At 33.7% G+C, this 11,499-nt stretch overlaps 1 pseudogene; it reads right to left on the reverse strand.

The window, feature by feature from the left end:
- Positions 1-755: 755 nt before the first annotated feature.
- LOC149165342 (26S proteasome non-ATPase regulatory subunit 1 homolog A-like) lies at positions 756-8,544 on the reverse strand (annotated as a pseudogene).
- Positions 8,545-11,499: the final 2,955 nt, after the last annotated feature.

Genomic DNA, 11,499 nt, shown 5'->3' on the forward strand with positions numbered 1-11,499 from the left:
TTTTAGTCATCGTTTCAAACCAATTAATGACAAAAGAAATATGACTAAATTTCGATTGTGTTATAAGATATTGTAAATCAGTTATTAATAGTCGTATATATGCAAAATTTAGTCGTCATTTGTAATCACAAATTTATCATTTACAGTAATCATTTATCTTTTTTTGGTAGTTTCATATTCATTATATAAACAACTAATTCAGTAGTTTGTATTCATTTAATTTATTTTCATTAATAATCATTATAAACGACTAATTTAGTCGTTGTATAGTCATTTTATGTGTTCATCATTAATCGATATAGACTACTAATTTAGTAGTTTTAGATTGATTTTATGTGTTCATTATTAATCAACATAAATTAATTAGTATGATTTTGCGACTAAATTAAAAAAATGTCATACAATGTGTATGTTCATCTAATATGAAAACGCGAAGTTACATATGATAATTACAATACTAAGTAATCAAGTACAACTATAGATAATTTCAACCACATAAATTATATTATCTGAAATGTCAAGTATTACAATATGAATTTCCAACTTTATATTGGTTGGACTACAATTTACACATGAAATATTGTTTCATCACTTCAAAACATTATCATTGTGTTGCTAAGGCATTGCAGGTGAATTCACCAACTCTAAAGGTTTGACCATCAGTTTGTATGTGTGTCTCATGCGGGATATTGGCTTGATGATTGTGGTTCTCCATCCTCAACAATGGATGCAAGAAAATTCGCATTCGAGACACTTCATGTTGATGGAGATGATGTAGGTGCATCGCTCGAAACAAGTACTTTTGTTTCAGATGGCTCTGTGTCCCTTAATGAAACAAAACCTCAGTGTGTTGACTTAATTGGTAAGTATCTACTCCTTTCAGAAAACTTGATATACTTTTCTTGTGTTGGTACAACCCTAGCTGGATTTGTAAGAAACTTTGATGATGGTTCCACTTACATTTTCTTGTTAGATGTACTATCAACCTGCAAGAATAAACAATAAGCCAATATGAATAAATATAATGTATAGTGATAAGTGAGTGTGAGTATGTACACATAAAGAGAACATTGATCAAAATTGTTATTAAGTACATGATATTGGTTATAACTTAGATATACACAATGAAAAATATATCATGATTTCTTAAGTACTCCAACTCCCCACACACCTAAATGAGGCAAACTGATGGTAAAGAAAGCATGAACAAGAGAGACAGAGATATCGGTTAAGAGACGGGGTATAGGTGGCTGGAATTCCATTTGTGTGAGACACTATGTATTGATAATTATTTGAAATATAGGGGAAACCATACCATGACTAAAAATGGGTTTACATTGATACTTCTTAAGAGCACTAGCTACTTCATCTACAATAATGTATAAGTCACCAGAATATTTAAGGGGAAAAAAATCTAGGATAATTTCTACATAAGATGAATCACATTTTCGACCTTTATCGATCAATAATAATCTCCAAATTTGGATCCACCCCAAGAAGAAGGACATTACTATTTACAAAAAACACAAGAAAACTAGTGAATAGAGAAACAAATAAACACAAATCACCATTCTCCACTTACTAAATGCCACTAATATGTTCATCAATACTTTTATAATTCATTTTTAATAGAAGCTTATCCTCACAAAACACACCTCAATAATAACACTAATTACCTGCATTGGTTCACCATCCTTATCACTAGAGTTTGGGCCCTTTCTAAAGCACACAACACCATTAGCAGATACAAATGTATTACCATCATCACCAGATATTGTTTCAACTGTACTTGTATTATCTATTTCTTTTTTTCCTCTCATTTTAGCCCTTGTTGATGTTGAAAAAACAGTTGTTGGCAACTTTGCAGTTGAGGTGGTTGTTGGAGGTGCCATTGGGTGAGGATAATCAAACAATGAAGGTTTTGCATCAAATATAAATTCAAACTTTGGGGCCTTCAAGTCATAGTTAAGCCCCATAAAATAAGTTGGTGCAAAAGACAGGCCCAAAAAGTAGATGAGCTGATACCAATACCAAAATTGTGTGAAGACTGCCATTCCAATAACAACAGTCATTATCATGCTTACACCTTGAAAGTACTTTAATAGTTACATTCCTACTTGTTTGCATCTAAAATACCAGAAGCAAAAAGTGCACCCATCTTACTCATGGTATCCTCATGCTTATCGAGAATTATTTTCTCCAGTTGACACCTGAAACAATATCAAGAAATCATTTCATCTTGGTGAAAATTGAAATAAATGTATATACCAACATTTTGAAAACAATTTGGTAAGCGATGGAAATATTTTCTTTTAAAATTTGAACTTCCATGAAGTACTCCTAAGCCATTGTAAATTCCAAAGGACAACATACCTGAAGTTACCTACACATGATTCACATGATTCATTTGTCTGAATAAGAACCATAACCATTTCTATTAAAGCTCCTTGAACAAAATCAACTACATCTAATGTCGGAGGCTCTGGTAGTGAAATGGCTTTACTCAATCCTGTACCAACACAAGAAACACCCATAGCTATAATTGATCCATACCTAACATGTGGATTGTAAGACTCGGAAAGAAAAGATACAACCTGTGGTGTTTGTGAATACAAGGAAATTTGTCAAATCAACACAGGAATGTAGAAACAGTAGTAATGTTGCCTACAGATTTATGGAAAACATTCCACTTATGATTTTGACCAGAAAAATATAATTCTATCGAGATGCGCACAATAAAAAACATGGAAACAAAATTCACCTACTCAGGTTCCGAGTATAAAACAAACCCAAGGGCCAACATTACAGTTTTTACCACATCATCATTGACATCTGAGACAACAAAGTGGAGAAGGCATCAGATAACCTTGTTATGGTTGTTCCACAGTATGCCAGGATGAGTGCATACATTCCACCATATCGCAAAATAGGATCTTGATCCCATGTTATTTTTTCAATAAGTGTATCTACCTCCTCTTCTCTTCCATAAACAGTAAGGGCTATTCCAAGTGCCAAACCCATGCATGTCATTTCTAAATTGGAATCATATCTTCTAGGTAGACTGAGGAAAAATAAGAAAATTTAACATCTTCAAGTAAAAAACTTATTTGAAAGTAGAGTTAATTGTTACATAAAAAACAATTAACACCCGATAATATTCTCATGTTGTGTCATGTGAATATGCAATTATTTCACTAGCTTTCTCACTTACAGTCCCAACCATAAGGATACCCATGCTAATACATACAGCTTCCCTAAAAACTGCACTATCTAAATAGAGAATATTCTTGATATCCTCATAAATTTATTCATTGGTGGTTCCTAAAATTGCCAGTCCCAAACCCGAGCATGCACCATGTTGAATTACCTGTAGAAATTACAACACACATATGTAATGGCTCCCTTCAGAGAAAAACATGCTGGAAAAATATAGCGAATCAACTTTTTTATTATAAAATAGTTCATATTTTCAAAGGAATGAGATACTTCAAGATTTTCATTGTGTAAGATTTCATGAAGAAACTGCTTGATCCCTTCTCCATGATTTGCATGTATAAGTCCCAAGGCATATAGGGCTCCACCCTCAAAAAAGGGACTTCCACCTCCATTAGCACCATTCTAAGGAATATAAGGAGCCATCAAAGAACATCCTTGTTGAAGATGACCCCTATGAATGACTCCCAAGCCAACCGTAGCACTAAATTTTTCCCAGTTTGTGGCTCTTCTCAGCCATTCTTGGTAACACAGTAGATCAAAACCATAAAATACCACAATATAAAAACAAAATTCTGTAAGAAACAGTTAAATGTGAACACAAACTTATTGTAAATATAAAAGCACAATTGAATGACCAAATTTTCCCTGAGGAAAGTGTCTGTAGTTGTTCCAACATGCATCAATGCATTGGCATAAATGGTCACACTGTGGCATACACTATTGTGCATTTCAACATATTATTTTATGGTTTACAATATGAGGAGATGTGACCTGCACAGAATAAATATTGATTTGGGTTAGAAAAATATCTTGCATTTAGAAGTAGTAACATTGACATATCTAAACTTTCAATTTTAATTTTAAAATTAAAAAATAAAATAAAAAAATCCAAGTAGTGGTAAAAATAGAAACCTATTCATCATTATCCCATCCCTTGGAAAAATAAAATTACAAAAACTAATTGGGGTATTTCCAATACCGAAAGTATTTAAACAACAATAAATATATTATATGATTTACAAAAGAAAATTGATTCACCAATGCCAACAAGGATAAAATATTTTGAGGGGGTCTTTATGTAAGTGGGCTTTATATTAATAGTTGGTCACTTTAATCTACAAGATGAAGTTCCCAACATGACACGAGTACTTAAAGAGCATAGAATATCTCTTTTGTTTGCCTACAAGCGCTTGTAAGGGCTAAGGCCCACATTGAATTGTTGGCCTCTCTTATCTCTCGTATAAATAGAGGAAGGAGAGTTTTTCCACTAAAATATGTTCATTCACACTGGTGCACGTTGCACACAAGGAGCATCCTTTAGGTATAAGGTTAAGGTTTATCCCTTGGAGATTGGAGATTAGGGTTTTGCGATCAAACCCTAGGGTGGAATTGTGAAGAAGAGAAGGAAGAGAGGACCTCTTGATTCAAAGGAAGTGTTAGAGTGATGATTGCATATTGGATCTTCTTGGTTGCTAGGGTTTTATCAATTCACCCTAGCTAGGGTTTGGAGAACAAGGAGGATTTGTACCAGACTTGAGAGAAGGCCATTATGTGTACATGTACTTCATCTTGAGCACGTTAATTAAGTTTGTAGTTGTCCAAAAACTTGTGCAATTTCCAAATTTGATTTAGTTACATATGTTCTTTATGCATTTTTATTTACAACCATATATGTCTTGTTGATTTGAAACAAGTAAAAGCATACCTATGAAGTTATTTGACATCTGAGTGAAGAATATAAGCTACTTATTTTACTTTTGCTATGCTGCCATTATTACTACTGTGAAAGGGTATTTTCATATTTAGATATTGGTAGATGAGTTTCCCTAAAATGGATTGAAACTTAACCCTTTGATTTGGTATCTTTTCTCCTTGAATTTCCAAGAAGTTTGGATTGTTCTGAAGTGAAACATTTTACTCTTTCCATTGTTGTTTCATACAGGGTTGAGATCTGAGAAAACTTCTAGGATGAAGAGGAAATTTCTGATTTACATTGAATTTCGAATTCCAAGAGATTTCCAATTTCCAAAGGTGAGGTCCAAGTAATCTGGATATAAAATTTGTAGACGTCCTCTCTAATGGCCCAATTCAGTTCTTGTCTAGTTGGCAAGGGATGGCTTGGCACATCTAGAGAGTACCTGAAATGGGAAAATTGCTCTAGGGAGAAGGTCATCCACTAGAGAAGTCAAGAGGCATCTTAAAACCAATCTTGGGGATTTATAATTGATTTTGGATGCCATTAAATGACACCACTCTGTCCAAAATCATAGAATCAATAGGATAATGAAAATATGCCAATTCACCTTGTAGAAAATTTCAAGTATTCATACCAGACATGTGATGAGAAACACAAAGATGAGATTATTTGAATTCTGCAGCAGGTAAAATAATTCCCTCAGATCCACACTTAAGTGGTATCTTTGGGTGGGTTAAATATCAAGAAAAGAATATATCAATGTTGATGGAGCATCCAGAAGGAATTCCATCCCTTCTGAATTTGGAGTAATTTATGACACAGAAGATTCCAAGTGTAAGGTTGCATGAAATGTAAGTATTCAATCAAGTAATATGGTATAACCTCTGGAAGCCATGATAGGTCTTTAATTGTCGATTGATTACAAAGCAAGAAATAATTTGCATACAGTACTCAAATTGATTGTGGAATCCATTTAAGTACACCAATCTGTCCAAAATCACAATATCAATAGGATAATGCAGATGTCCAAATTCACAATGGATAAATTTTCAAACACTAAGTTAAACATCTGATAAGAAGCATAAAAAAAAGGTTCATGTGATGGAAAATGAGGCCATTTTCCCAGTGGGAGAACTAGATATCCATTTTCCTGACAATGATGTCAACATCTCAGTCCCAAGTATTCCCTAGCACCACGGCCAAGCCAAATGATTTTCAAACGCTGAGATTGGACATGTGATGAGAAACAGTGAAAGCATATCAAAGAGGCTGATGGGATGGCAAATGAGGCCATCGCTAACACCAATGGGGGAACTAGAGATCCATTTGCACCATAGTGACATCAATGTCTCAGCTCCAATCATTCCTTAGTACCACAACCAAGCCAAATTCTTTACAATACATATCTTGTTACCAGTTGTATATGTATGTGATCCCAACATTTCCAACAACTGCAACTTATGAATTCTCAGCTGTTAGGTTGATTAACTTTAATTCTTTTCAGAAGCTTAAAGGACAAGGGAAGCATGGATATCTGGTTATAGAGTTCTATTCTTGTTTCTCGGTTGTACAATTTAATAGTGGTATTTTGCATGTCCAAGTAAAGGGTGCTTCGTGTTTCCCTCAACTTATATATCTAATCTTCAGTTCCAATATTAATATAAATATTTGTTGTTGTTAAGAGAAAACAATAGAAGAACTTCGACCATTTGAATTTGATGCTTAAGCTCCCCACTATGTGCCCAAGTATCTTTGTAACGATGCCTTTGGACAAAATCCCAATATAATATACTCACAACATTCATTGATAGAACTTAGAACAATATTATATTCTCATTATTTTAACATGGTTGCATACTAGTTTCATTAAAAAAGCCAACTACAAGTTAAGGCACACAAAAGTCATAAACGCAGAGAAAAGGGAATACTATATCAAATTAAAAAATAAATAAATTTAAATTAAAAAATATTGCACAGGATGATACTTCAGACCTATTGTGACTGTACAAAAATTGCAATATCAGAAGTATAGCCATTTCACTAGACAAAATTCCTTTAATCTTTGCTAGTCTTTCTGCATAAATGACTTCTATTATATCCAATTCATTATTAGCTCCATTGGGAACAATAGCACCATCTGTCATTTGGACACCATCAGAGGTATCCATTGCAACAGGTGTTTAAGCCAAAGCATTGTTTCCATTATTAGAAACATCACCCGGAACAACTAAAGATTGTCCAACATCTGCACTTCTAGTGTGTTGCTACTTGAGCTCGGGAAGTTGGTTTCTAACATTTATTAGGAAAGCATGATCCTCATTTTCAAACAAATCAAATGCTATCTGAAAGGCCAACAAGGCATCATCCTACAAAAAAGGGAGAAAAAATATTGGTTTCAATTCTAAACAGTGAACATGCAACCCAATATCAGTTTAAGTTCATCCATTATCAAAATTTCCTTAAACAGAGAAACATGCAACCAAGTATTAATCTAAGCTTAACCACTATCAATATTTCCTAAAAATTTACCTTGTCCCCTCTTAGGAGTTTCTCCAATATACTTGCAACAGTGCCAGGCTCCTTCAGAAACATGAGGCACTGACAAATGCTTAAATAATCAGGTGAGGGTAGTTTTTGATATATTTTAACAAGGAGTGCAAGAATCTACAAAACCAACATAGATTTTATAAGTCAAATAACATGTTGCATGTCCTATAATGTGGTTATCTGACTCTAGATAGTTAGGGGAAATTAGAACATTAAATTGACTTAACATATATGAGTCCCAAAACAAAATAACTTTAGATGATGAACATCAAAAGAAAAGCATGACATTTACTGCAAAGAAAGTGAATTTGCAGTGGCTAAGAGTGAAATTATAAAAGAAAATCCAAGCATGTTGATTCTTTCTGAACATGGCTTGTAATTTACCAATATAAAACCATAGATTTAAAATGGTGCCATAGATTTTTGAATGTACCACCTTTCCATGCTTTTATAAATAAATTTTATCTGCTAATTACCATAAGAAAAACATTCAAATGTCTTGGTAACTTCCCAATGCAGAAAATGCCAATAATTGACTAAGCATATTCATTTCTAGGTACCACCTTTACCTGTTTTTATAAATAGAGTTTATTTTCTAATTAGCATAGGAAAACCATGCAAATAAGATGACTTCCAACAACAAAAAATGCCAATAATTCATTTCTTGAAAAATGGATACATGAAATGTTTAAAGACACTTGTAATTCTCTCTTAATACCTTAATATTTGAGAAACAATAATACATGAAGAAAGAAGTACAATGCAATAAGACTGCCTCTTCCAATATTAACCAATATCTAGAGTATTCAGTAATGCTTGTAAAAGTTTGTGTCCTAAATTCCTATTTACTAGTAAATTCCCATGCAAATGATTATAGATTAGTGAAAAACACTTGAAGGTTTAACAATCAACTAAGAAAAAATATAATTTCTTCGTAGATACAAAAAACTGTTAGATATCTGTACCTCATGTCGACACTCTCTTCTACCAACAAATTCATGAGAAACATTAATGCAATATGAAATCATTAGAGCAACAATATTACAGTAGTAGGACCCAAATATAAGGGAATGGTATGTTTCCATTGACACAAGAGAAACCCAATAGCTACTTTCTCGCACCATACATATTGTGTTCTAGTCTGAATTATATTCAAAAGAAATTTGTTAGTACTAGTAGTTGTATTTGAACTAGAAAAGATTGGGGGCTACAACCATTCCTATACAACCTGAAACAAGAGAGCTAAGTTGAGCTGACGAAAATGTATATCTCCCCTTCCCCAAGCCAAATTAGGGAGAAGGACTATTTTTTTTACTTGAACTTTTTTCACTGTCATGACTGGTACCACATGAGTAATGTCTAAGAAATTGATTACATAGAAAGATACATTGACAAAAAATACCTAATACACAGAGCCTAGTAAAGAATAGTTGAACTTGGCAAGAAAACACTAGGAAACCAATGCTTTGTTCCACTCAACTTCTCTTTTGTGTTATTATTTTCTTGTTTTTCTTCCTCTCATGATAGGTAGGGAACTAGTGGTCTATTTAACCACTCTTGCATATTAAGGAGTCCTGTCAATGGCCTAGACTGGGAGATCCTCCTTTGGTGGCTTGGCATCATAATTCAAAGCCTGTTCAACTTAAATCTTCTTTGTCCCCTCTATATCCTTTCATTTTCCTCATGGACCACCAAAGACTCAACTTCTTCTTCTTATCCTTGTTATTGCTCACTTAATACCTTGAAATTGTTGTAGAATGAGTGCAGAACCAATAATTTGGTTTGAGTGGATTGGAATAAAGGTTTTCGACATCTCCTCCTAGTCATTGTTTGCATCAGTTGCTCTTTTGATTGAGTCTAGGTCACTAGCCTTTCTTATAGTCTCTTTCGAAATGATCATTGTCATGACAAATGTTGCATTTGAAAAGGAGTTGTTTGTAACCTAGTCTATGAAGGTGACACCAATGGTTTGAGTTCAATTGAATGGCTTCAGGTAGACCTTTTTCCAGTTATTAACAAGTCTTTGGGACTACTCTATACAAGAATTTCCCAATGTTGTTTCATATAAGCTAGTAGGTCAAGTCATCCAAAAAGTGAATGACAAGTGCAAGACGTGAACCCACACTGGAACTATGTTAGGGATGTCCTCTTCTGAATTGAAGTCCAAAAACCAATGATTCAGATACAGACCTTTCGATCCCAAGAAATAAGGACCACTCCAAAATATCAGATATCTGTCTTCCCTTAGTTGGAACAAGAAGATGATAAAGCCAACAACCATGAACAAAGAAACTTACTGACCCCTTCATCAGTGGAAGCCAATATAGAGCTCAAGAAATTGGAAACATTTCATGGACCAGAGAGGGGCAGAAGGGATTCAAAATTACTTAGGTTTCAATTATCAGTGTAATTTTGAGGCTTTAATGTATGCAAAAGAGGGAATACTATCTTCCTTTAGGTTTCTTATATATGTTATCAATCCCCTCCTTCAAACTTTTATTACTGTTTACTTATCATTACCAAGTTGATATAAAGAAATGCAGTTTGCCTTTAATTTCTTGGAGATTCTCCACTTTTAAGAAGAAGGGAAATAGGCTTGGCTTGATGCCCAAGGAACTTTTTTAGTGGAAAAATGCCTTGACAATTACTAGTATGAAGTTTTCTTCAAAATCCTATGCACATCCATGGCATCTCTGATCCTTCCAGACTTTGTGACATAGTTAGCCCAGTTGAAACTTTTAAATTATCTAGATCCAGTTTTCATAGTAAAATGAGGCAAGTCATAGGCTTGGAAGTTGGTATCTAAGAAGTTGCATTGGGATTCTCTCGACTATTGTCAACAATATAGAGTTTCTCCAGTGATTGAGTACAACTTGGGTAACTTCCCTTTTTTACCAACAAGCACGTAATGAAAAAAGGATTTCATATGTGGTGTGAATTCTAGGATATTAGCAAAGTATAATGGTTATCCGGGTAAGAAAAAATAATTATCATCAGCTTCAACCTATTGAACACCTATCCTTTACTATAATATGTCATCTAATTCCAGAAACTGTTAGTTTAAGCTGACATTGGATATTCATGGGCTCATTTGGAAGGGACTGGTTATGGTCTTATAAGAGGCCTTATTGAACTGTGAAATGGAAGATCAGTGGATCTGAAGTGAGGTGTACATAGGGTATATTGAGGTGGTTGACTTTTCATAAAATTTTTGTAGATAATGATGATGACATCACTCCAGTTTTACTGATTGAGAAGGTTCGGTTTGTGGAAACATGAAATAGTCAGGTATGTGTTGACGAATAGTTCAATTGCCTGAACATTCAGGGCTTGAGTAGTTATCGATTATAGCCTTCTCTTAGTTGCTCCCCTCCACTGGAAAAGAGTTATGTTTGGAGGCTAGCTAATGGACTGGCAAGTTGGTAGGTACATGTGAGATGTTATCAGAATAACAAATTTTTATTTCTTATGAAGATTCCATTGTCATGTAACATTTCATGAATTGCAATGCCTGATTAGCTTGTGTGAAACTTTTACATTCCAATCAAAATTGGCTCTCGAGGTTTGGGCTAGGATTAAAATGCTTAGAAGGGATATAGATTCTCTGACGAATGGAGCCAAAGCAGATATGTTAGAGCTCCTAACCTATGCAGGTTAATGATTCCACTATATTGGATTTGTTAATTTTGATGTACAATTTATTGATTGTTTTATGAAAATTATATTGTATTTTCAGCCAATAAGAATGCTTGCATTTCCTGCTTAACACTTACTATATAATCATAGTAATCAGTGCAATATGAAAATCCATGTTCAACAAATCCTCACAATCTTTCAATGAACTTTTTAATTATTTTTTCTTATTGGATCTACTATCTAAAAAGTTAATCTTGTCGAAGAATGTAACTAGGTCCAGTCTTCATAATTGTACTTGAAGTCAAAATGTAATATATATTTGTCAAAAGAAAGCAAAGAAAATTTTATTATTATTTTAATTGACTTTTTAAAGCATGGGTTTCATGCTTTGGTCAAATGTTAAA

This window comes from Pinus tabuliformis, chromosome 5_1 (genome assembly GCF_031772625.1).
Source record: "Pinus tabuliformis cultivar Carrire ecotype Pingquan chromosome 5_1, CPIR1, whole genome shotgun sequence".
In the NCBI taxonomy this organism is placed as follows: Eukaryota; Viridiplantae; Streptophyta; class Pinopsida; order Pinales; family Pinaceae; genus Pinus; species Pinus tabuliformis.